This window comes from Peromyscus californicus, unplaced genomic scaffold, assembly GCF_007827085.1.
Source record: "Peromyscus californicus insignis strain IS unplaced genomic scaffold, ASM782708v3 Scaffold_11__1_contigs__length_118956290, whole genome shotgun sequence".
In the NCBI taxonomy this organism is placed as follows: Eukaryota; Metazoa; Chordata; class Mammalia; order Rodentia; family Cricetidae; genus Peromyscus; species Peromyscus californicus.
In genome coordinates, this window is record NW_026294402.1 from 91,015,055 (window position 1) to 91,037,809 (window position 22,755).

Genomic DNA, 22,755 nt, shown 5'->3' on the forward strand with positions numbered 1-22,755 from the left:
CTGGGAGCAGAGGGTGAGGCCACAGCTGCCAGGAGACTGGACGGGCCTATCCAACCACAAGTCAGACACCAGCCACATAAACAAAGGACAGTCACTTCCCCAGGGTAGGAAATGTCCTCTGCTTCTTCTTTTTCATTTTGAAAAACTTTAAAAAAAAGATTTATTTTATTATTATTATCTTACACATGTGTGCATGTGTGTGTACGTGCGCTCAGAAGCATGTTGGATCTCTTGGAGCTGAACTTACAGACGGTTGTAAGCTGCCTGATGTGAGTACTGGGACTCAACTCGGGTCCTTTGCAAGAACAATACATGTCCCTAAACCCTGAGTTATCGCTCCAGACCCTATTTTATTATTTTTAATTGTATATGTATGTATGTGGACACAGAGGCCAGAGGCATTGGATCCCCTGGAGTTGGAGTTATATATATATGGTTGTGAGCTGCCTGACCTGGGTGCTGGGAATAAAACTTAAGTCCTCTGGAAGAGCTTCAAGCATCCTTAACTGCTAAGCCATCTGTCCAGCCTCCTATTTAGAAAAACAAAAGTTTAAGAAATTTTAAAAATAAAATTTTCTTTCTTTTTTTGGCAATGGGGAGGAGTCACAAGAAGTTACAGAAACAGCATAGGAAGGGTGGTGACGCACACCTGGGATCCCAGCAGAGGCAGGAGAATGGGGAATTAAAGTCTAGCCTGGCCTCAAGGTAAGACCCTGCGTTGAGTAAGGAAATGGATAGAAAGTGTGGTACTCCCCAAGTGGGGTCTTACAAACGGTAGGACACTGACTCTGAGTTCAGGGATGGAGCTTATCTGATGTATCTGGTTTTCACATGAGTTCTGTGTTCTGGTAGTTCTGTAACGTGCTCTCACATACAGCATCTACACAATCAGGACACAGACTAGTCCATCACTCCCACTCCCACGGCCTTCTTTAGAGTCACATACCCACCAATCCTGGACCCTGGCAGCCATGGAGCTCACCTCCCTCGCTGTGATTTAGTCCCTTAGGAAGTATTCTATATATATGTAACCCTCTGAGATGAGTGTTCTTTCACCCTGTGTAAGGCCCTTCTGATCCATTTAACTTGTAGGCAAAAAGGTGCCCTTTTCGTGGATAGTGTTTCACACTCTACAGTTGGCTGCCCATTCGCTTGGTGAATGAAGACTCTTTGGCTGGCTTTTAAACTTTAGGTGTTACATGCAAAGCCATGGATATTTACATACAGACCGCTGTGCGAACGTAAGCTTTCATTTCTCTTGTGTAAGTATCCAGGAGTGGATTTGCTGGGTCATATGGAAAGAATGTTTTACTTTGTAAGAAAACTATCAACTGTTTCAAAGAATGGCTGTACCATCTTACATTCTCACTGGAAAGGTACAAGGCATCCAGTTTTCCCATGCCCTGGCCTGCCCTTGGTGACAGTAGTATTTTCTTTTCTTCTTCTTTTTTAAAATAATTTATTTATTTTTATTTTATGTGCATTGGTGTTTTGCCTGCACATATGTCTGTCTGAGGGTGTCAGATCCCCTGGAACTGAAGTTACAGACAGTTGTAAGCCGCTATGTGCTGGGAATTGAACTCAGGTCCTCTGGAAGAGCAATCAGTGTTCTTAACTGCTGAGCCATCTCTCCAGCCCCCGACAGTAGTATTTTCTATTGAGACATTCTGGTAGATATATAGGGGCTCCTTTTGCTGATGTACAATAAAACAGGAATAGCGTTTGGGACTACTGATCCTGGGTAGGATGGTCACTAAAATGCTCTCACTGCTTTGGCTTTCCTGGCAACTGTCAACATGGCAGTTTATGTTGCCTGGCATTTCGATGATGGGAAATTGCTGGTCTCTTGTCTGGGGTGAGCCTTCAGGCTTGCTCAGGTGCTCCTGGCTGTGGTGATGGATATTCCCATCAGGAGCTGCTAAACCTCTTTGAGCCAGTGGTACCTGCTTCTATAGCACAAGAAGGGGGATACAAATTTATGAAGAAGGGACAGAGTTTTCTTGGGCTAGAACCTTCCTGCTGCTATGGTCATAGACTGTGTAGATGCCCCTTTTCATGGTGGAGGTGGGGCATGGAGTCAATACAGATGAGTAAGAGGAGGGCTACCAGCAGTACCTGCCAATCAGAGGACCTACTGAACACTTTTTGCCTTTGGGCTTTCTGCTCTATGACCAAAAAAGATTCTCCAGTGGGATGTATAAACCCTATCTAGATGTCATGGAACTCTGATTTCTCTCTCCCACCGCTTAGGTGTATGGAGGTACCATCCTCACCAGTTTCCTAGCCCGAGGATGCAGTCCTTTGAGTGACCAAAATGTCCTGTATCAGAAGATGCCTCAGTCATGAAAGTTCTGAAGGGGAGCTGCAGAGGTGGCTCAGTGGTTACGAGCACTGCTCTTGCAAGGGACCTGGGTTTGGTCCTAGCACCCACATGGTGGCTCACAACCATCTCTAGCTCTAGTTATAGGGGATCTGAGGCTCTCTTCTGACTTCTGAGGGCAGCAGGAATATCCATTCATGCCAGAAAACACTCATATGCATAAATTAAAATAAATCTAAAAAGTGTTTGTTTGTTTGTTTTGAGACAGAGTCTTACTATGTAGCTCTGGCTGTCCTAGAACTCACTATGTAGACCAGGCTGCTGGCCCCAAACACAGAGATCTGCCTTTCTGTCTCTCCTGAGTGTTGGGATTAAGGGTGTGCACCACTACGCCCAGCACTAAAAAAATAAATAAATAAAATAAAATTTTCAAGACAACAGGAACATGAGGCTCATATAGAGCAGACGTAGTGAGGCCATGGATTAATTACCCTCGTCATCCCTGGACTCTTCGTCTTCATCAGCTGAGCCCCAGACTTGAGGGAGAGCATAAACACCCCTAGAATCCGTGCTTATCATAGCTTGCACTCATACATTTGGACTAGAAAGCCAAGAATCAAGAGTTACCAATGGGGATGAGGACAGCCCTTGGGCGATGGGGACATGTGCAGAAGTGGAGACACCTGGTGATAACATCAGCTTCTCCGGTGTCTAAGCATGGAGATGGGCACATCTGCTTCTCCGGTGTCTAAGCATGGAGATGGGCACATCAGCTTTTCCGGTGTCTAAGCATGGAGATGGGCACATCTGCTTCCCCGGTGTCTAAGCATGGAGATGGGCACATCTGCTTCTCCGGTGTCTAAGCATGGAGATGGGCACATCAGCTTCTCCAGTGTCTAAGCATGGAGATGGGCACAGCTGAAGCGCTACCATTGGGTTTTGTTCTTCACCAGCTGAGGGTGTGGACACGGAGAGGCACAGAGGAACCACGTGGAGGTTTATGGTATCTGAATGTGAACGGGGGACCTTTGACAGGGGAGCAGTCTGTAGAGGTAGAATTTGAAAGGCAAACAACAGTGGCACACGTCTTTAATCCTAGCACTCAGGAGGAGGCAGAGACAGGTAGATTTCGGAGTTTGAGGCCAGCCTGGTCTACAGAGACTAGCCAGGGTTACACAGAGAAACTCTGTCTCAAAACAAACAAACAAACTAACAAACAAACACATGAAAGGCAGATGACGGGATATGCCCCTTTGGCAGTTGAGGCAGGAGAATGAGAAGAAGTGTGAGGCTATCAGAAACCATCCTGTGACTGGTGGGTGTAGGTTAATGGTTTCTGCCATGTTGTTCGGATGCAATGTGCCATTAGACTTCCTCTCAGATGATAGAGCTTTTAAATCTTGCTTGGGTTTGCTCAACAGGTTCTCTGCGGCTACTGTTACTCCGGTTTCTAAGTTTCCATGCTCCCGTCCCTGCTGTCTGGCTCACTGTTCCCACTTTCCCGGTGAGAAGGCTCAGTCACAGCCCCTTTCAGATTCCACAGACACCTCCCGTGGCTTGGAACTTCATCACAGTCTTCCCGGGGGTGGGCTCCACAGGGGCTCCACACCAAACCCTTGCTCTGCCTTCTTTTCGGTTCATGTCTCCCGACCTGAGATCCGCCTACACACTCAAGCTTGGCACTCGACACAACGCTGCTCTGCTGTCCTAGTTTCTGTCCCTAGACCCACTGTGGCTCAGTTCTGTAGGAAAGTAGCTTATAGATGCTCTCTGAATGACTGTCCTAGCTCCTCCTAAGTCCACTTCAGGGCTCAGAGGTCACAGGGTCTGGCATCACTAGGTGACCAAGAGGATGACCTGGGCCCCTCCCGAGGTCCAAACTGTACATGTGTATCCTGAGGTATGACCCCGCCTATCAGAGAAGAGACACAGTCTCCTCGGCTGTGGCAGGAGCCCCTTCAGGAGTTGGCCTTTTGGTTGGCTCCTTTTGTCTGCTACCAGAAGGTTGGGCATCTTTGGGTCCTCTGTCTGGGTCACCCTCTGCCAATAAATCTCTGGGTGATCATTAGGAGGCAAATGATTATGTTTACAGTACTGCTCTCATATTTACAGTCAGCTTTCCTGGTTCCCTAGCTAATAATCGTCTTCATGCTGTAACATACCAGATAAAGCTGAAACTCAGAAGCCCAAAAGAATCTTTAGTTTCTCATTCGGATGTGTGCTCTGGTTTGGTACAGTTTTTCCTCCAGAGTTTACGCGCTGGAGGCTTGGCCCTCAGGGTGGCGGTATTGAGGCAGTGGGACCTTTAAGAAGTAAGGCTCTCGGAAGGGAATTGGGTCACGGGGGCATTGCCCACTGAAGGGATTATTGCAGGTCTTGTGAGATGGGATTAGTTTCTCTGAGAATGGTTGCCGTAAATAAGCCTGGCACCTCTCCTGGCACCTCTCCTGGATCCTGCCTCTCTATCTGACAGGTGCTCCCACCACGGTGACGTCATTTGCCTAGAGGCCCTCACCCACAGATGTTGGCACCGTGTTCTTGAACTTCCAAAATTATAAGCTAGATAAAATCTTTTTAATGATATTTTTATCTACCAGGTGTTTTGTTATAGCAATACAGACTATGACAGTATGCCAGCTCCGAGTTCCCTAACTGTCTTCTGTGTAATAAAAGCCTATGGAATTGATTAGGTATCAACAAGACACAATGTGTAAGTAGTTCAGGCTTTGATGTATATCAGAGTAGGAAGTGTGTGTTAAAATGTATATTCCCGATATTTGAAAGGTAGCAGGTGATTCTCAGACATGGTTAGTCAAAGTCTCCGTGGAGTGATATGGATACATCTAAAATGTCTGGGACTGCCACCAGAGCTTCTGTTGTCACCGGGACCTAAGAGCATACATTTTCATCCCCGTTCGGTCAAAGGGGACCAGATTCTGAAATAGACACTGATGCTTTTCTGGAACAGGATTTACTAATCGGTGACCTCAAAAACAGATCATTCAACTTCACACTTCACTTTCTGGGCATTTGTCTGAAATTGCCCATAAGGATTTACCTTCCAGAGTGTTTACATATTTGTAACAGTGGTACACCAGAGACAATCGAAATATCCATTTAAAAAATGGCTAAATTAAAATATGCCCATGCAAAGATAATAGTCATTAAAAAAACAACAAAAACCAAAACTAAAACAACAACAAACTAAAAAGCAGTTTGTCTTATATGGAATGGAGGAAGGAAGAGAAGTGTTGAAATGAAGTTGAAAGTCCAGCTGAGCATGGCCCAGCTGCAGATGGAGGATGCAGCCTGTCCCTGGGGAAATCTTAAGCTTCTTCTTTCACAAGACACCTTGGTATAGTTGATGTCAGGAACTTAAGTCAACGAGAAAGGCCTTTCACAGACTACTTCCTTCCTCCTGTGAGTCAGGATGATAGCCTATGAGATTCTGAACAGAAGGGTGACCCCCATCACATGAGACAGACTGACTGAACTCTTGCCTGTAGCTTAAGAAGCGCAACCCAAGATCAGTGCATCCAGGAGGGTTAGTGTCACCTGTCAACTTGACAGGTTCTAGAATCGCTTAGGACTCAGGCCTCCGGGTATACCCGTGATTATTTACAAGTTAGCCTCTGAGAATGTCTGTGATGGAATTTATCTTGATTAGGTTCACTCTTGTGGGAAGACCCCTCTTAATTATGGGCAGGACCATTCCCTGAGTGGGAATCCTGTACTTCATGAAATGGAGAAGGCAGACTGAGTAGGGCCGTTCATTTTTCTCTGCTCCCTGCTTATGGATGTGCTGTGTCCGGCTGCTCCAAGCTCTCGCGGCCTTGACTTTCCTACCACCACGGACTACCCCAGACTGTGAGGCAAAATAAATCCCTGCTGCCCTAACTGGCTTTTGTCAGGGCCTTTTATCACGGCCACAGAAAAGAAACTAAGATTGCTTCCATGAAGTGGACATCAAGCCACCTTGTTCCAGTGTGCTGGACCCTCAGTAGAATTCCAGGAACCATCTCTTGGCACAGAGAGGACTCAACCAGTTTCTCTCACAGACTTTAGTGAAGCTGGCGGCCTTTTGAGCCGCTGGCCCACAGTCAGGCCTTATCAAGGGGCTTTGAAGTAGTCGTACCATGTGTTTTGGTTAGGCATGTAGCTAAGGGTCACAGATTTGAGGCGAGTCAGAGAGAATTTTTCATTTTTCAAAACAGCTGTACTTCATAGCAATCTACAGATCAAAGACACCAACACTGACTGTGCGGTGGCAATGGTTCTGACAAGCACGTTCCTACATTGTCCAAACCATTCTGCACATGAAGCCTCACTCACTCTAAGGGTCTCAACACTGTAGTTTAAACAGAACAAAACACTGCTTTGGAGGTGAGAAGGAGCTTTAAAGTTCTGGTAAAAACCAGAGGCTTCTTGAGTTAACAATAAAACCCCAAAGTCTTTTGTGTGGTGTTTTCCAAATTGGTTCTTGATGAGAACTAGGGGATTTCAGTGTGAGAAATGACAAAGCTCAATTACTATGAATTCTTAGCTTTCGTAAATATGACGTGAGCTCATTGCAAAATTCTCTAAAAGGGGTAACAGGGCATTCATAACGCTGAATTCTCCAGGAAGAAGGGAGTTAGCACGTCTGTGCTTTGAGAACGATAAAACCCCTGAGGTCAAATCACCAGGCGGCCCAGATGTTGCCCATGTGAGGCTGCTGTGTTCAACTTGTCAGTGTGCATCGTGGATAAACAAGGTCAGGCAAATATCTTCAGGTGACCTAACTCTGCAAAGACCGTGGTGTCTCCAATGTGAATTACACAACTCGTGGAATTAAAGTGGAAAAATAATAAAATACGAGATTAAAGTGAAACAGACTTATGAAAGTCTTTTTTCCTGTGAAATCTATTTTGATGCCATTTAAAAAATGTCAAATATTAAAATATGAATTGTGTCCTTGTACGCAATCCTGCCTTGTTGCTGATGTCTCTGAGGTCACCCCACCTGCTCTCCCAACACTGTCAAGGGTCATGAGGCTCTGTGGCTTTCTTTCAGACATTACATGTTTACAGTAGTGAAATTCTGGTTTCTCGATTTGGTGGTCCCACACCTCTCCTTGTCATACAGTGTAGCTAGAAATGTTAGAAATCCCTTCTGTATCAATTTGGTATGCAATATGTATTGAGGGGATCCTATCAGATGGTAGCTGAAATTAACAAGCCATGATTAGTCAGTGTGAAGGTTTGAATTTGAAATGCTCCCTCATGGGCTCATGGGTTGCACACAGGGACCTCAGCTGGTCATAATACTGGGAGGTTCTGGAAGCTTTGGCAGATGGAACCTGGGAGAAGCAGGTGAGTGAGGGCATGTCGTCACAGCTGGACTCTACCCTGGTCTCTCCATAGATCTCTTTCTGCTTCCCAGCTACAGTGAGAAGCTCCACTGCCACACATTGCCGCTGCCACAACATTCTGCTCAGGAGCACAAACCTCGACAACCACGGAGTGAACTCTCTGGAACCATGAGCCTAAATAAATGTCTCCTCCTCCAGCCACTCTTCCAGGCATCCGTGTTTCCTGAAAAACTGGTAAGCTGGGACTTTGGAGACCTTGTGCTCATCCTCAACTTACTCCTTCAGATGTCTGCTTCCAGCGGGCAGTGCATTCCCACACTCAGTATGCTTTACTCTTCACTCCCTCGTCATCCCAGACTGCTCAGCAGACACTCCACATCCTCAACAACCCCAGAAAGTGGACTTTCAGAGGTGGAAGTATTTTTGAAAAACAAGAAACCATCAACTTGTTATTTATTCAGCCCACTCCCGATCTGAAGGGACTAACAACACTCTAAGAAGCTGTCAATCAGATCAGCCAGATCTTCCCACACAATGGACAATGCTCACTCTTCAGGGTGGGGATGTGGGAGCCAGGAATAGCAAGTCCAGTGGCAACATTTAATCTCCTTAAATAGATATTGACCACGAAACTAGAGAACGATGTACCATGCAGCCTGGGCGTGATACTGGAACCCTTTCCTAACATTTACCAGTGAGAAGAGAATTTTACAAAGACCAACAATGGCTAAAAATCTACATAAATGATAAAGTGAGACAAGGCTCTCCAAACAGGGCCCATACCTTTACCCCTCTTGTTTCAGTAAATGAGACTTCCTGAAAAGAAACACCCAGAATTATACATCAGGTATAATTTTTTTATATTTTGTGGGTTAATGTATTAATGTTCCTGCCCAAGTCTTTCATAGTCTATATTAAAATATTTTCCAAATAGTTTTATTTGAAGGTCTCTTCTCAGAGGACCCCTCTCATTGCAGGGCCTGGTACAGATGGGGTAAAACAGTCTCCCAAAGTCTCCAGGACCGAGCAGAACCGTGAGCTCGGGACTCCAGGAACATTCCTCTAGCTTACTGCAGCTCATAGTCATGGGAGCAGGGTCCCACTGAGAAATTCCAGCTAGTTTGCTTGACTCAAGAACGTGAAAGGAACAAAGCCAGAAAAGACCTAGAACGAGAGAATAGAGGGAGGAAAAACAAGGGGGAGGTGCCCTTCTTGGCCACTGGCAACAGGGATTCGTCTACCTCAAATCTTAGGATTAGAATGGACAGAGGCATCTTGGGAAATTTCTTTCACTGTTGTTTCCCTCATGGCCAGATAAAACCCGCAGGTATCCAGTAGGGAATTCTACATGTCTCCTGATTTTTGCTGTTGTTTTGAGGTAGGGTCTTGCTATGTAGCCCTGGTTGGCCTGGAACTCATGAGCAACCCTCTTGCCTCTATCTCCTGCCTGGGCTTACAGATGTGCACCCTATATGCTTGGCATTCTAATCTGCTTTTCTAAGATTAATTTTTATTTTATGTGTATATACCTGCTACTTATTTTACGTATGTTTGTGAACCATGTATATGCCTGGTGCCCAAGGAGCCCAGAAGAAGGCATTGGATCCTCGGGAACTGGATAATTCCAGATAGATCCAGTTCCCGAGCCCAAGTTTACTGGGAACTGAACCTGACCTCTGCAAGGGCAATAAGTGAGCTTCCTCTCCAGCCCATCATCTAATCCACCACCACCAACCCCCGCCACAAACACTGTTCTACTCTACAAGCCTTATATTTGAGCATTTCCAGGTTTTTACTTTCAATGCCGAAGAGAATTACCTTTCTCCAGAACCTTTCCACAGTTGTCTCTGAGAAGTGGCTGCTCTGTAGTTAGTTAGCTATAGTCATGTGCCTGGGTTTTAGCCAATGGCATGTGAAGAAAGGTGACGTGTACCACTTCCACCCATAAGAACCTCCCATGACGTACACTCTTCCAGTTCTTTGCTTTTTCTACTGCCCACAAGGATGCGCCCTGGTGACTTTGAAAACCACATACTGCAGATACCTGAGCCTCCTTCAAACTTTGAATTTTTTTGCTTTTGTTAGTGTTTGTTGATCATCAAACCAAGGGACTTGGGCACTTTGGGCAAGGAGTACATCCCCACTGAACTGCATCCCCAGCCTTGCATCCGAAGGCGTGCATGAAAGAGAGCTACCCCAGCTAACCTTCACTGTCACGTGATCAAGGAGTAAACTCTGTTGTGTTAGAGCCAGTCTATATTTGGGGTCTATGGTAGCAATTAGCCAATTGTGACACGCATCCCCTTTGACACAGCTCTTGTCATTGTGTGCAGAAGTGACTGTGCCCTGTACCCTTTTCTTTATTATCCTAAAAACCAAAAAGAAAAAAAAAGTAGAATTAGAGACTTAAAGTAGGGACTCTTTAGGGACAGATGACACTCACCCAAGTATTTGTCACACAGCTCTCAGTTTTTTTCAGCCAGAGGAACAGCAGGCTGGCACAGCCTCTCTTCAGGACAGCCTGATCTGTAAAATTATATTTAAAAAGTAAAACACAAGACCTACCAGACATATTAAAGTGTGATAGTTAATCTCAAACGATGTTAGTTCACGAAGGAATTTGTGTTTCCCGCTAAGTGACAAACTTCTGCATTGCCTTAAAGTAAGGGCTGGTTTCTAAAACACATGCCACCACATTAGCGTCTGAAGGACAGACTTCATGTGCTGAGGCAAATGCACAGAACAGAGACGCTCACTCAGGAGGGGGCTTGAGAAGCCAGAAGAACGGAGATACAGCTCTAGGCCTGTCCTGAGGCTCTCATGCACGTGAAAAATATTTTTTCATAGAAACTGAAATTTCTTGAGTAGAGACTTCCAGAACTCATAAATGACAGGTTATGCAAAGACCTAGGAGTCTTTAGATGAAATTAAAACAGATGAACTACGTTTCACCTCTGCTTAATGTCCCCGTGGCAACGGAAGTGAAAATGAAAAACTGTAAACAGGACAGCAAAGAGATAATGGAGGTGCATCAGCCAGAGCGCGGAACATGCTCTCAAGGCAGGCAGGCTGCGAACCCTTACCTACCAGGACTGCCATTATCCCTCCCCTACCCCACCCCGCCCCCGCTAAGTGTGAAAATACTGTTTGGCTGACATAGCACACATTTGCCTAGAATGGGATTTGTTTTATGTCTGATCACCCCATAGAAGATACAGGAAGCAAATGTCCAGAACCCCAAACAAATATTTTGGCCTCCTTCTTGAAACAGAGCTCTCAGGTGGGCAGAGAAAACAAGAAGCCTGAACCCAGTAGGACATTCTCCCCAGGGTTTCAGCATGAGTAGCTTTTGTTTATGCGTTCTTGTTTGGCCCCATGGGGAAGAGAGAGAGCAGGCCCCTCTGAGGCTGCATTTAGAGGATGTCCCAAAGGCAGTCCCCACTACCCACTCTGGGCCAGGGCCTGCCAGGCCTGGCTCTGAGGAGCAAGATGGCGCCCACAGTGTTGGGCCTTGACTGAGGGGCTGAGGGGCCTTCACTTACTCAGAGGTGCTGGCTCCTCTGAAGCCCAGACGCTGCCAACTCCCTGGGCTCAGGAGTCACCACTGTATTCTTCCTCTGGATCCCTCAACTCCTGGTTGAGATCTGCGCCACGTAATTCTCTCATGATGTCACTCATTCTGACTGCTTACAGTCGATTTACAAGTAAAGCCCTCCTTAAGGCTTGAAGAAGAAGAAGAAGAAGAAAAAATTAAGGTGGACTGTGGGGAAACGGAGAGAGTACAGCAGAGGCCTCCCTGTTTGGAGATTTGCTGCAGCTATGAGAACCACTCCCTGGTCAGGTTCCTGGCTGCAAACGGAGGCCAGTGGCAGGGCGTGGGTGACGTCAGGGCCAGGCCTGAGTCATAGCCAGTGGCCCGGCTGCCCTGCCACTCGGAAAGGGACAAAAGGAACCTTTGATGTCCAGAGGCCCTCCTCTCTCTCGCAGGCTGGCTGCACTGAACAGCAGGCCAGAACATTCCAGCTGTCTCCCCACCCCGCCCGCCCTTCCTCCTTCCGGAACAGTCCCAGACAGATTCAACAAGGCCGCCCTGAAGGACATCGCCCTCCTGTACAGCTAAGGCATGGCCACTCTCTGTAATTGAGAAGAAGCAGGGAAGAACAGGGTTCCCCCCAGGACCCTCTCACTTCCTGTCTGTCATGTGCCTTCCTCCTTGTGGTGCTCACCTTAGCACAGAATTCTAGTGGTATTTAAAGACTCAGAAGGATGAACTCACGTCACCATCTCCGGGGCAGCCTCCAGGGCTCAGGGTGGGTCTGCATGTGCTGTGGAGGCAGGCCTCAGGTCTCTGCTGTTCCTCCTGAGTCTAAGTGGCTTTCCTCTTAGAAGACATAGTCATACCCCAGTACCTGGCATGAAGCTCACTAAGTACACCATGAATGAGTGAGTGAGTGAATGAATGAATGAATAAATGAATAGGTGGAATCTTTAAAATAAATGTGGAGGGCATATATTGAAAACTTACAGTGAATGTTTAAGTCTCCACGGTAAGTACGTTATGATAATGTTTCACTTACTATTTTGACAAAGCTGTGGATGAGGAAATAGATGAGGAAATGTGTTCTCAGAGAAATAAAGACCTTCTTTGATGTCTCACAGATAATCAGTGGCAGAGCCTGGGCAGTCAGACCTCCATTCTCTTTTAGCCTCCATGTTGAGAGGCTGGGGTGAACGAAGGAAGACTGACTGATGTACTTTCCAGGAGAGGAAAGAAAAGAAAAAGATGGTCTGGAAACCTGACCCTACAAGAACATGGCAGAACCATCAGGTGTGTTCTGTCTCGGTGAGGTAGACCTCCTGTCCTCTTGACGGGCCAATGCCACCACTGACAAATGAGCAGTCTGTCCGGAGAAGCTGGAGGCAGATGGCAAAGCCAGGGAAGCCCGGTGGCCCAAGCTCTGGTGTGGGGTGAAGAGCCACAGTGGTCGGAGCCCTGGACTCCATGTGCAGAGGTGGAGGACCCGTGAGGTTAAAGCGATGAGTCTGCGCAGGTAGGAGCAACAAGGGGAAAGGGACACGCCAGTGCTCTCGAGAACTGGGAGGCCAGGTGAGGAGTTGGAACAACAACTGTGTTTTCAAAGGATGAGAAGGGGCCTACACCTAACAGTCTGCTGTTATCTCCGCCCCACTGGGAACAGCACTGGGAATGGCCAGGACACAGCAGGAGCCCCAGCGGTGCTCTGCTGTCACACCAAGGCAAAGGGGTGGCAGGAAGAATGTCTGCTCAGGGGTCGGGCCCCTGTCAGGATGAGCTCCTTGGCACCTTCTCCGCGGTGGCTTGTGATTCTGTCTTGTACTTTTCCACGACTCTCAAATGCCTCATTTCAAGAGGAAGACAAAAGCCAGGAATTTCCAGCCCTTGGGGGAAGGGGCTGGAGACTTTGGTCTCAGTAATAATGTGATCTCACAGCATTTCCTCCCTGTCTGGAGGCGGGGCAGGGAGATCTCTCTCCGTGGCTCACAGAGTCTGTTTCGGATGGCCAGGGGACACCATGTGCTTACCTTTTCATGAGGGCTCTGCCAGATGACACTCAGGAATCACACTTGGTGGTGGAGTTTGGATCTCTAGGCAGGTGGAATTAGCAGAGAATTTCCGAGGAGAAACCCGCGCTTTTCTTCAAGGGAGCAGCGATAACAGGTCAGCTTGGCTGGCAGTGTCCACCAGAGCCTGACCTTGACCTGAGGAGGGCATTGGGAGTTTCAGGCTTGTATGGTAGAAGGTTTATTTATCTATTTCTGCCCTGTCTACAGAAATACCACTGGATGCCTCCCTGCTCTGTTTCCCCTGGGTCTTGGTGGCCTAGCCTGCTCCGCGGACCATGGTCTTTATTTCTTTAGTAAGAAGACTAGAGGTTCATTATTTCCCACTGTGCCTACTGACGAGACAAACAAAAGAGGGAAAGAAAATAATAAGTAGAAATGATCCGTAAACTTAAGCGAGCGGCAGATCCTTGTGTTTCCGGCACTGTGGCTGATACTAATGGGGATGGGGGCGGGGCAGGGGGGATAAAGTCAGGGAATTGGGCAGATCTTCCACTTAGAGATACAGAGAAGTGGCCTCAGGAGTTCTTCTTGTCTGTACCACATCGGGGAAACTCCTACTTGGCTACAATAATATAACTGTCTACTGCTAATTTTCTGGAAAACCTTTAAGGGTTCAAGGAATTCCTCAGCCCTCTCATATTTGCCGCCTCCAGTTTCTTCCTCTTCCTTCAGTCTTTTTAAAAACACAATTAAGAGATAATTTACCTAGCAGAAAGTTCACCCACTTAGAGTGTGCAATTCAATGGATTTTAGTATACTTGCATATATTTGCACGTACTTTGTATATTTACATACTCATCGTCGACTTTTGTAACATTTTTGTCACATATCCCCTTCAGAGACACATTGTACATTTTAGCCACAGGCAAGCATCAACATACCTTCCAGCTCTAAGGATTTCCCTCCTCTGGACATTTCACACAAATGGAATAATACAGTACATGGCCTGTCGTTGACTGGCTTCTTTCACTTAGCATGATGCCGTCAAGGTGTGTCCATGTGGTAGACTATTTCCTTCCCTATTCCTTTTATGTCTGAATAGTATTCTATGGCATGAATATAAGACGATTTGTTTATTATCTTTCAATCAGTTGATGAAAGTTTGCATTGTTCCACTAGTTTGTTTGGTTTTTTTGTACAGCATTGAAAATTGAACCTAGAGTATCACACAAACTGGGCTCTACCCCTGAGCTATATCCCCAGCATTAAAAAAAAAAAAATTCCTTTCTTCTATTTCAAGTTGGTCTTGAGTTCACCCTGTGTCCCAGTCAGACTTTGAACTTAGAGCTCTACTACATCAGCCCCCCGAGTGGCTGAGGTTACAGGTCTGTAGTACAAGTACAACTCACTTTTAGACTATCATGAACAATATTGCCATGGACACTGGTTTTCAATGTTGTTGTTGTTGTTGTGTGTGTGTGTGTGTGTGTGTGTGTGTGTGTGCGCGCGCGCATGCTCGTGCACATGCATGCATGCTTAAGTTTTTGTTTCTCTTGGGCTGATGTCAAGGTGTATGATTGCTTAGCTGTGTTAGTTACTTTTATTGTTGCTATGAATGTATGATAGGGAAAAATTAAGAAAACATCCATTGTGGCTCACAGTTTCAAAGGGTTCAACCAATGGTTGCTTGGCCCCGTGTATTTGGGTAGTAACATCGGGGTTCTAGGAACGTGTAGCAGGTAGGAAGCAGAGAGGAGGGAGGGAGAGCCTGGGGAGAGATGGCTCAGTCAGTCAAATGTTTGCCAGGTACACATGAGAACCAGAGTTTGGATTTCTAAAACCCATGTTAAAACAAAACAAAATAAAAAACAGATGAGCGTGGCAACCACCTGCAATCCCAGAGCTCTGGGGGCAGAGACAGGGGAATCTCTGTGGCAAGTGGCTACCTAGACTGGTTGGAACTGGCGGGCTTCAGGTTCAGTGAATCAGTAGATGAAGTGGAAAATGGTTGAGGAAATCGATATCAACTTCAAGCTTTCATGTGTCCATGCACACACATGTGCACATGCACTCCCATGTGTCCACACACATACACACCATGTAGATACACATGCAGAACCAAACCCAAATCTAATATGTAAAGATTTTCGAAGAACGGGAAGAAGAGAAGTCCAGCTACAAGATACCCATAGGGCCCACCCCATTGATCTATTTCCTCCAGCTGAGACCTACTTCTTAAAATTCCCAGAACCTCCCCAAATAGTGCCACCCACTGGGGACCTAAGGCTTTAACATATGAGCCTGTGGGGACATTTCATTTTCAAACCATGACATGGAAGATGTGGAAACTCTATGCTTAATGTTTCTGAGGAAACTTTTGAACTGTTTTGCAAAATGCTACCTCATGTTACACTCCCACCGGTCATGTGTGAAGTTTCTGATTTCCTGGTATCTGCATCACTGGTTCATTGTCTCTTTTTGATTATAGCCATCCTAGTAGGTGAGTTATGGTGTCCCACTGTGGCTTTGAATTGCATCTACCTGAGAACTATTGATGTGAAGTACTTTTCATGAGATAGTTGACCATTTGCATATCTTCTCTAGAGAATTATCTGTTCAAATCCTTCATCTGCCCCTAAATTGCCTTCTGTGTTTTTTTTTAATCTTTGAGTAGTAGAGGCTCTTTATATTTTAAGTCTATTCTGGATATAAATCCTTTATATTTCATATTATCTCCCTGTCTATGGTTGTTTTATCACATGGTTTAAAAAATATTTATTATTTTTTTTATTTGTGTGCGTGTGCGTGTGCGTGTGCATGTGCGTGTGTGTGTGTGTAAATATCATGTGTGTACAGATGCCCTCAGAAGCCAAAAGAAGGTGTTGGGGCTGAAATTACAGATAGTGTGAGCCACCTGACATGGTACAAGGAATTGAACTCAGGCCCTCCAAAGGAGCAGCCAGTGCTCTCAACCCCGGAGCCATCTCTCCAGCCCTTGCTTCACATGCTTTTTCATTCTTTTAAATATTTATTGTGTTGTTATTATTTATGTGTATGTGTGCATATCTGCGTAATCATATGTGCACACTTGTGTGCATGTGCCCACAGAGGCCAGAAGAAGGCGTAGGCTCCCCTGGAGTTGGAGTTATGGGCTGCTCAATATGGATGCCGGGCACAGACCACTAGTCCTCTGCAAGAGCGGCAAGGCTCATAGCTGATGGGCCATCACTTCAGCCCCATGTTTCTTCACAGTCTTGATGTTATCTGATGCAGAAGAGCTTTACATTTTGAAGAAGTGCAAATTCTTGTTCTCTTTTATCACTGGTACTTTTCACGGCAGAGTTGGGAAACCTTTGTCTAAGCCAAGGTCAAGAAGATGCCACCTGAGTTTCCTGTAACAGTCTTCCTGGGTCAGTTCTTAGGCTTAGCTGTATGAACCGTTTTAGGTGGTGTGAGGTAGAAATCCAAGTTTAGTGTTTTCATGTGGATGTCCCATTGTCCCAGCATCGATTATTGAAGACTGTTCTCACAATGATAGTGCACATCTAAAATTGGCCTAAAATAGAGTTTATTTGAAGGACAATCTATTCTTTCCCCTACAGAATTGTCTTTACTTCTTTGTAAGAAGTTGACTAGTTGTAGTATCAGTGATTTTTGTAGTGGGTAGCCATTCCAGCTTTGATCTGGAAGTTCCAACCCCCATTGAGGCTTCGGTAACTGTCACGCCTACAAGGCAGGGCTAAAAGAAGGCCCTGAAGACCCAAGATCTGGATGCGCCACCCTTGCTTGGTTCCTGGACCCTGGACGCTGGAGGTAGACCGAGTAGAGTTCTCCAGAGAACACCGCTGGACTGTGCTATGTCTTTCCCAGACCCTGCAACCTACCTATCCCTTCATTTGTAAGTTACACCACTAAATAAACCTCCTTTTTAACTACGTGAAGTGGCCTTAATAACTTCACCAATGGATTTTATTTCTGGTCTCTTAATTTTCTTTTTTTTTTTTTTTTTTTTTTGGTTTTTCGAGACAGGGTTTCTCTGTGTAGCTTTGCGCCTTTCCCGGAACTCACTTGGTAGTCCAGGCTGGCCTCAAACTCACAGAGATCCACCTGACTCTGCCTCCCGAGTGCTGGGATTAAAGGCGTGCGCCACCACCGCCCGGCAGGTCTCTTAATTTTCATCCCCTTATTCTAGGTGTCTTTATGCTGGTACCACACTAGTCTGCTTACGGCAGATGCGTAAGTTTTGAAATTTGAAAGTTTCTGTCCGGCAGCTTTGTTCTTTTTCAATATCATTTTGGTTAATCTGGGTCCCTTGCATTTTATAGGATTTCCCCTCTCCCCTTTCCTTTCTCTTCCCTCCCTTCCTTCCCTTCCCTTTTTCTTTTGCTCTTTCCTCTCTCGTTTTCTATCGTTCTTTTCTAAGAACAGTAAGAGTGTTGATTGCAAAGCTTCACGGGGCTGTCTAGAGTCCTGGAATCTTTCCTCCCTGTGTCCTACAAATGGACCTTGAGAGCTTGTCTGGAGGTTCTTACGAGGGAGCATGGCTACTCATATACCCTTGACCAAAGAATGGTCTCGTTATTAGGGAGGATCGTCCTCTTCAATCAACAGGAAGCTTCTCGAGGGACATACACATAGGACGCCTAAGTGGTCAGTCAAATTGCAGAAACAACTCTGACAATCAGTGAGCTAACAGGCGTCACAGCCAGGTCACACTCACGCCCCCCAAATCTGAAATTAATTATTAATCCACACCTGCACTTTTCACGGGGGGTCTCATACCTGACACACTGTGCAGAGCGCCATGGTGCTCCTCGGTGGTCCGCCCTGCTTCCCACAGCTCCAGCTGCCTTTTTCCCAAGCTCCTTCTGAGCTTCTCACTCCAGCCCAGCCCTAACCAGTGTTCTTCTGGTTCTGCTTCTGTCCAGTTCTTTTGCCCACGGAGCAGGAAAAGCTCGACTGGAAAGGCCAGACCTCTTCAGCAGGCAACAAGAAGAAAAACAATCTCATTCCAACTTAGTTTATGACGATCACCATGTAAGTGCTTAGTTCAACGTCTGTTGTGTGATAAAGGACCAGCATTCAGTAAGTGTTGGATTTGGATTTCTATAGTCTATATTTGACTTTCTGTAGTATATTGTGACCACTTGTCCCTCCTGTTAACGGTGTAGGGTTTGGATGCAGTCTAGGAGCTGATGCCCAGTGGCTCCCCTCACATTTTGGGATTTTAAATGTGGAATTGTCCTTCCTGAATTGTGCCCCCTGAAGTCAGCCCCTGGGAAACTGAAACAAGTTAATATCTGGGACTCCCTGAGTGAGTTGTGGGACCACATCTCCTGCCTACTCCCTGATCAGTGTGAGGAATTTATGCTCCCTTCTGTCCTCCACAGACCCGAGCACACTGCCTTCCTTTTACTATCTATTCTTGGGGTGCTCCCTCCCATCCTCCACAGACCCGAGCACACTGCTTTCCTTTTACTGTTTATTCTCGGGGTTCTCCCTTCTGTCCTCCACAGACCCGAGCACACTGCTTTCCTTTTACTGTCTATTCTTGGGGTGCTCCCTCCCGTCCTCCACAGACCCGAGCACACTGCTTTCCTTTTCTTGCAGTGCTCCCTCCTGTCCTCCGTAGACATGAGCACACGGCTTTCTTTTTACTTATTTATTCTTGCAGTACTGGAGATTGAACTCAGGGCCTTGTAACATGCTAGACAAGGGCTGTGCTATTTAGCCACATCCCTAGCCCTTAGCTTTTAAAATCTGAATCTCCCTATGAAGCCCAGGCTAGCCTCATGTCTCCTTCCGACTGCCTCTACTCCCTGGGACTGGGATTACAGGGATGTGTCACATCACCATTCCTGACAGTGGCAGGCTTTTAAAGCTGCAGGCCAGCAGTCATTGTTTTAGTGGGTCAACATTGGTCTTAAGTGACGATGTAAAAGAAAGCAAGATAGAAGTATTAACTACGTCAGCCGCAGAACATTTGCTTCCATTTTACAGTATACCACGGGCTGGGGCTCTCTCAGGGGAACTTGTTTCCTTCTGATTCAGGCTTTAAAAGTGATTGATAGATGGGGGCTGGGGAGATGGCTCAGCAGTTAAGAGCATTTGGTTGTTCTTACAGAGGACCAGGGTTCAGTTTCCGGCCACCCACATGGGGAGCTCACAACTGTTTAACGTCAGTTCCAGGGGAATATGACACCTCATTTGACCTCTGTGGCACCAGGCATGCTTGGGGTACACGTGCATACATGCAGACAAAACATTCATACACATAAAATACAATTTTTAAATATTAAAAAATTTTAAGTGCTTAAAAGATGGTTTTAGAGGAATAGCCATTAGTATTATTTTTTTTTTATTGTACATAAGGCTAGGCAAGGGTTGTAATCCCTTGATGTAATTCATACTTGACACTGATGAAGTAGTAGAGCCTGAGACTAGATAGGTCATGGGGCCTAGAGGAAAAAAACCTACTGCTATTGTTCAGCTAAAGGAACCTAGCAGTGAAATGACTCCTCATGACATAGCGCTCTACCCATAGATCAGTGCGGCATCAACCCTCATCAGAGAAGCTGAAGTAGATGGGATTAACACAGACCCACAACTGGACAATGTGCAGAGTGGGGGACTTGGGCGCACTCAGTCCTAAATGGGATGTCTCCATCAAATCATCCCCTCAAGGCTCAGGAATCTATGCGCAAGAGGAGGCAGGAAGATGGCAAGAGGCAGAGGGGATGGAGGACACCAAGGAAATGGTGAACTCACCAAGCGTGGCAGCATGAAGTGGACACAGAGTCCCACCCTTTACCAAGAAGCTGTTGATAAATGATACCCACTGGCAAAGTGACAGTCAGTTTCCTCTAATGGAGTGTGACTAATGGAGGTTAGGTCTATCAACCACAGCCTAGGGCAGGCCCCGTGTCCAGGAGTAGTTGGCCAACACAAAACAAATTCTATCTTTTGTTTTGTTTTAACTTTTTGTTTCATTTTGTTTTGTTTTGATATTTTTTTTGCGTATTTATTTTGCTTTTTGTTTTGTTTGAGAGAGAAGTGGGGAACATATAATTAGCTGGGTAGGGAGGTTCTGGGAGGAATTGGGGGAGGGGAAGAACATGATCAAATATACCTTAAAAAATTTTAATTTAAATAAAAGATGGTTTTAGGGTCTAGAGTGTTGCTTGGTGGTAGACCATTGGCCCTGCATGCACAATGCCCCGGGTTTGATTTTCCATGGTGACAGAAAGGAAGGAAGAGAGGAAGGAGGGGAAGGAGAGAGAGAGAGAAGGATAAAGGTGCGGGTGTTAGCGTAGATCCTTCCCATCTATTGAGTCATTTAAGTAACTCATAAGAGCTTGGAGGGCACCTGCCACCTCCATCATGAAGGGCAGAAACCATGAACTTCAGGATGGAGTCCGGCAAGAGTGGAGGACCAGGAGCCACTGCCCTCCTCCCAGAGCTCCTCTCAGCCAGTTCCTCATTCCCACAATGTGGACACAACTGAATGCTTCTGTCTTCTGAGACTCCAACACACCCCGTCTCATTTTATTCTCCCAGCTACCCCAGGAAGTAGATGAATCAGATTCAAATCCCCATTTGACCACACCAAGCGACCTCAGACAAGTTCCTCAATGTCTTAGCTCAGGGTCCTCAGCTCTGGTATAGGTAAAACCAGAGAGGCTGAGGATCTTGGCCAACCTCACACAGCCTGCAATTGGCAGTATCAGGAAGAGAACTAGGATCTTGCCTCCTGGTCTAGATGTTCCACTGGCTCCCCTCATGAAAATTCTTGTTTAGAAGGATGATTCATCCGGCTGCCTTAGGAAGAATGTTTTTAAAAGCCAAGATCATTTTGTTCTCCCCCGCTATGTCTGGAAATGCCAGAAAAACACAAGACAGACAACCCTTGGTGTCTCAAGGTTAAGGGTTATCACTCCCAACATCAAAGACTATTTAAAGCCGGCGCTGTCAGAAGTAGAAAGCAGTCAAAGCAGAGGGGAGACCAAGTTCCCCGCCTGCTTTTTTAGCTGTTTTTGCTCTCTGTGTAGAAGAGTGTCCCCTCTAGCGGCTTTGGTGAGAATAGCCTGTATAAACAAACTACAGCGTCAGCACTGAAGAGGACAGAGAGCTCCCCAGGTTCTGGGCTTCTCTTCACTGAGGAGAAACTGAGGTTCTCGAGCAGAGGTGATTTTTTGTCTCCTGTAGAATGTCTGACGACATTTGGAGACCCACCATGTCAGCGGTGCCCATGTGGAGGAGCCCCGGCCAGGGAGTGACGTGGTGCCCTGCCTGAGACCTGTGCCTTCTTCCTAGCTTAGGTAGGCTCAGGCTGAGCATGCAGTTTCTTTTTATTAACTCGTACAAATAGCAAGGTAGTGGTGGCACACACTTCTAATCCCAGCACTTGGGAGGCAGAGGTAGGCTGGTTTCTGAGTTCAAGGCCAGCCTGATCTACAGAGCAAGTTCTAGGACAGCCAGGACTATACAGAGAAATCCCGTCTTGAAAAACTAAAACCAAACCAAACCAAACCAACCAACCAAACAAACAAATAAACAAAACTTTTAAAAACATATTAGAATTGTTGAAAATCCATAAGTAATACAGTAATGCATACTCTCAAATAAAAGTAGTATAATAAAAGAGCTTCTATTTTCTCATCCCTTTCCATAATCCAGGTTAGCATCCATGAGAGTTGTTACATTGAGCTATATTAAAATGCCAACTGGAGACTGCTTTGACCAAAATGGCAACTTCCTTTGGTTAAGATCCCCACACTTTCTCTGGGCACATACTGAAATAATGTCGATGCACATATATGGGAGTCTTTGGCTGTTGGAGTCAACACTTACAATAATTTTACTAAGTGGACTATGCCTTCAGATCAAAGATAAATTTTTTCCACGTTTCCACATCACTGGGATGCTCGGCCTTGTGGAGTTAAGATGATCCATGAGAGGCATTAAAGACACAGAATCGAATGGTACATGCCTGAAATTTCACATGTGGAGAGGTTGGCTCAGGATTATAACTTTCTTTTTTTTTTTTTTTTTTTTTTTTTTTTGGTTTTTCGAGACAGGGTTTCTCTGTGTAGCTTTGCGCCTGTCCTGGAACTCACTTGGTAGCCCAGGCTGGCCTCGAACTCACAGAGATCCGCCTGGCTCTGCCTCCCGAGTGCTGGGATTAAAGGCGTGCGCCACCACCGCCCGGCGATTATAACTTTCTGTAGGCAGTATTAACTAGAAATGAATAACATTATTTTGTTGTTGTATTTATTATTTTATGCCAACAGCTGAGTGACTGGTGGCTCATACATTTGGGAGGAGGCCTGCCACAATTACAAGGCCAGCCTGGTCTACAGAGTGAGTTCCAGATTAGCCTGGCCTACAGAGGGAAAGCTTGTCTTGAAAAAAAAATTTTAAAAGAAGAACAGGAAAAAAGACTGTTTATAAGAAATAAAGTAATATTGTCTTGCTATTGACTGGAGGGATGAAATTTATAGCAAATTTATATAAAAACTGAAGAATTTTAATTTGTATTCAT

At 45.9% G+C, this 22,755-nt stretch overlaps 1 protein-coding gene and 1 long non-coding RNA gene across 2 annotated transcripts in view; one reads left to right on the plus strand and one right to left on the minus strand.

The window, feature by feature from the left end:
- Zbtb38 (zinc finger and BTB domain containing 38) overlaps positions 1-11,531 on the minus strand; it is a 73,134-nt gene extending 61,603 nt beyond the window's left edge. Inside the window, exons 1-2 of the mRNA XM_052717524.1 lie at positions 11,213-11,531; positions 10,114-10,196 (exon numbers count right to left, since the gene is read on the minus strand). The gene's annotated coding sequence lies outside the window, so the exon portion shown is untranslated. The remainder of the gene's footprint in view (positions 1-10,113; positions 10,197-11,212) is intronic.
- Positions 1-22,755, plus strand: part of LOC128097209 (uncharacterized) — a 45,036-nt gene that overhangs the window by 9,713 nt on the left and 12,568 nt on the right. The gene's annotated exons all lie outside the window — the stretch shown is intronic.